Source organism: Chrysochloris asiatica, unplaced genomic scaffold (genome assembly GCF_000296735.1).
Source record: "Chrysochloris asiatica unplaced genomic scaffold, ChrAsi1.0 scaffold00001, whole genome shotgun sequence".
In the NCBI taxonomy this organism is placed as follows: domain Eukaryota; kingdom Metazoa; phylum Chordata; class Mammalia; order Afrosoricida; family Chrysochloridae; genus Chrysochloris; species Chrysochloris asiatica.
The window spans coordinates 41,258,187-41,262,202 of record NW_006408519.1 but is presented as its reverse complement, the minus strand read 5'-3'; the positions used below and the strand labels follow the sequence as shown (position 1 = coordinate 41,262,202).

General features: G+C 46.1%; 1 protein-coding gene across 1 annotated transcript in view; it reads right to left on the bottom strand.

Annotated features, from left to right (window-relative positions):
- The window catches only part of TG (thyroglobulin), a 266,945-nt gene that overhangs the window by 129,898 nt on the left and 133,031 nt on the right, over positions 1–4,016 (bottom strand). The window lies entirely within an intron of this gene.

The window sequence follows — 4,016 nt, the reverse complement described above, 5'->3', positions numbered from 1 at the left end:
GTTTACCATGGACAAAGCATGTCCACATCTTCATCACACTGGATCCCTGAAACATCCTATATGAGAACTAGAGTCTGGACTTGGATGCCCACTGCCCATGTGTGGAATTGGGAGCCCTGAGAGATTCTGTGACTTTAGTGGGAATATGAAAGTGACTAAGCCAAGAATAGAATTGGTCTCTTTGCTCCAAGTCCACCTTTCTCCCTCACCTTTGAGCATCCTCTCTACCTGAGCACACTTTCCAGAGAAGTACCACCTATGAAGAATCTTCATCATTTTAGCCCAGCAGACTCTCAGCTATAGAGTGAAACCTGGAATTTCATCTCAGACCTGTCTGTGACAGCCAGAGCATGCTGGGAGCCAGTGGTGCCGGAGAGGTCACTAAAATTAGAACTGTAAATAAAAGAGCAAACCCTTGAGACTATGGCCTCTCATCACCCTTCAGTCTAGAAATGAACTCGTTCTCATGGCTCAATTTTCAGCCAAGTAGTGTATGGCACTGTGGGTTAATGTGTTAGGCTGCAAAGTCATTTGAACTGCAAGGTCGGCAGTTCAAGCTCACCAGCTGCTCCTTGGAAACCCTATCCAGGGTCGCTATGGGTCAGAATCATCTCGATGGCACTTCACAACAACAACAGAGAGGTCGACAAGAGGAGCAACAGTACTAGGAAGGTGCGCTTGCCTTGGAATAATCAACCTTTGAGTTCAAGGGCAAAGTTCAGAAGGATTAAAAAAGGAGGGATGGAAACAGGAAACCCAGGGTGAAGTGGGACGAGTGATGTCACATTGTGGGGACTGCAATCAATGAGCTGAAACAAAATGTGTAAGAATCGTTGAATGGAATGCTGACCTGCTCTGTAATTCACCCAATTCACAGTAAAAAAAAAAAAAAAAAAAAGTTTAAATTGAAATAAAGCAGCCAAACAACCCAGCACCACCACCTTTAAAAAATTGAAACAAAAGAAAAAGAGAAATTGCCAAGGAAATGTAACCAGATTTCACAAGGGCTCAGTGAAAGTCCTGGTGTGGCGCTGTGGGTTAATGCGCCAGACTGCAAAGCTGTTTGAACTGCAAGGTTCAAGCTCACCATCTGCTCCTCAGAAACCCTACAGAGGGTCACTATGAGTCAGAACCAACTCAATGGTACTTAACAGCAACAAGCGAAAGGAAGTGAATGGGCCTTCCCATAACTGCATTTCTGAGTACTGACGGCAGAAGTTGGCGACTGGTCCTTCTGAAAGTGGGACCTGCTTTCTCTGCGAGACACTCTTGGCTTTCACTCTTTAAAGCATACCCTGCAGGTTGCTATTTTCATGGTCAAGACAAGTGGCATTTTTGCAACACCAGCAAATGGACCTGCACAATTTTAGCTGCTGAGTGCTCTGCAATTTTAGGGTAAGATGATAATGTGACTTCAGGACCCAACTTGCCAATTATGGGCTTAAAATGGAAGCCTTGGCCACCTCTGTATTTAGGCTGATGTCTGGGGGAAAGCGCTATAATTGAAGGGTGCATTTCAGCTCCAAATGGAGAGCCAGCTACTCTACCACCAGCAGAGGGCTTAGAGCCAAGGCCTGCCTCGTCTCCCCCTGTCCTTGTCCCCAGCCTGCACGGAGGACGCAGTCCTGCGATGCAGAATCCAACATCTGGGGTTCCACAGGCATCTTGTGACAGTTGTGAGTGCAAACTCTTTGTGAATGCAAAGGTATGATCAGGCATGAAAGCTGGCGGTTCTTGGTGGCATTCTGGAAGACTTCACTATTTGAAATTTTAAAGCCTTTACTATTTTGAACACTGTTGTTTTTAATATTCATGATAACCCATGAGGTGGGCACTGTGATTGTCCCCATTTTACAGAGGAAGAAACTGAGGAAATGGAGCTAGGTGCCCGGAGACTGTACTCGCGATGATGGCTCTGATAGGCAGCAGCCTGAAGTGACCTCTACAGAGTGGAAATGATGGCCATCAGCCTTCCATTAACACAAGTCCACTCGTCCCCCTTCGACTTACACCCTGCAGGATAGGGGGCCGAGCACTGCCTACTCTCTCATATTGTAAAGTATATTGTTGTTGTTGCTAAGTGCTGTTGAGTTGCTTCCAACTCATAGCGATCTTGTATACGGTTTCCCAGGAACAGCTGAGTTTGAACTGCCGCCCTTGCTGTTCAAACCAATCTTGCAGTACAGTGCTCATCCTCCAGGGCCACACCAGGACTCTATAAAGTTAGTGGAGGAATTGATGCATTTGAGTTATGGTGTTAGAGAGGAATATTCAAAGTACCATGGACTACCAGAAGAACCAACAAATCTGTGTTGGCAAAAATACAACCAGAAAGCTCCTTAGAAGCGAAAATGCCCAGGCTTCATCTCTCATACTTTGGACAATCAGGAGGGACCAGTCTTGAGAACATCATGCTTGATAAAGTGGAGGGTCAGCGAAAAAGAGCAAGACCCACAACGAGATGGGTTGGCACAGTGGCAAAACAAGGAACTCTGGTGGCACAGTGGGTTGTGTTGGGCTGCTAATGTCAGCAGTTCAAACCCACTAGTCGCTCCAAAGGGAAAAGATGAGGCTATTAGCGCCTTTCAAGATATTACAGCTCAGAAACCCTATGGAGCTGTGCTTCTCTGTTCTACATAGGTTGCTGTGAATCAATGTGAAGAATCATTTTTTATTCCTGTTCCTCTCTTGCTCTCTTCTTTCCCTTCCCTCCTCTTTTCCTCCTTCATCCCTACCTTTTACCGTTTCCAGACATCAGCTAAAGGCTTGATCGCAAGGCTCAGAGCATTTACAGAAGTTAACGAATAATCCTGATAGTGACACACAGAGCTGCAGCGGTTCTAACACTGTAGGGAAGGGCCTGCCTTGTCTGAATGCGTAACCAAAGGCAACTTTCTGCTCAGGCCTTCAGCTTTATTGTTTCAAAAATGGTGGTGAGATGGGATGCCTGACAGTGTTCTGAACCAGATCACAGTGGAGAAATCTCCAGCCCACACCAAATGCCCAATACTCTCTCCAGAGTTCAAACAATCACGGCGGTGGTGTGGTGGTTGTGTGCCACGGAGTCGATTCCAACTCATAGTCATCCTGTAAAGTTTTACAGGAGCAGGAAGCTTCATCCTTATCCTACAGAGCAGCTGGTAGATTCAAACTACTGATCTCGTGGTTAGCAGCCCAACTCATAACCCACCAAGGTACCAGGAATTATTTCAAAAAATCATTTTTTTGTCCCCCCCCCCCCCACTTTTTTTCCCAGTGAAAAGATCATATGATTGTCTTAAGAACTACCAGAAGAGAGATAATGGCAGAAAGTGTTAAGTCTAAGCACACCCAGAAGCAGACAGGATTCTTACAACCAGAACCCAAAAGGATTCCTCTCAGCATCCCAGCACTAAGCAAGGTGCTTGGTCTTAGAGGAGACACGGGACATGGTTTTTATGCCTATACAACAGGCAGTTTGGGTAAAACGACCATATTCTGCACCTTTCAGGCAGGAAAAGCATTTCTGGAACCAGCGAACCATGAGCAAGTAAGGTGAACAGGGAGAGACCATATTGCCTTCCTAGCCTGGTGGGAAGAGCTCAGTTTGAAGGTCACTAGACAGGACAGACATTCACAGACATCCTCATTTCTCAAACCAGAACTGTGTCACTATGGGATATTTTTACCCTTATTCCAAAACACTAAACCAAACCCACTGCCCTCGAGTAGATTCGAACTCATAGCAACCCTGGAGGGCGACCTCAGTCATAAGACTTTTCTGAAACTATAAATCTTTATAGGAGCAGATAGCATTGTCTTTCTCCGGCAGAGTGGCTGGTGGGTTTGAACTTCTGACCTTGCGGTTAGCAGTCAGCACTTGTTAGGGAAAAGCACTTGCCTCCGATAATAGAAACAAGCCCTAGTGGTGCCATGGGCTAAGCACTGGGCTCCTAACCACAAGATCAGCAGTTCAAAGCCATCAGTTGGTCCGTGGGAGAATGATGAGCTGTCTGCTACCATATTTAGTCTTGGAA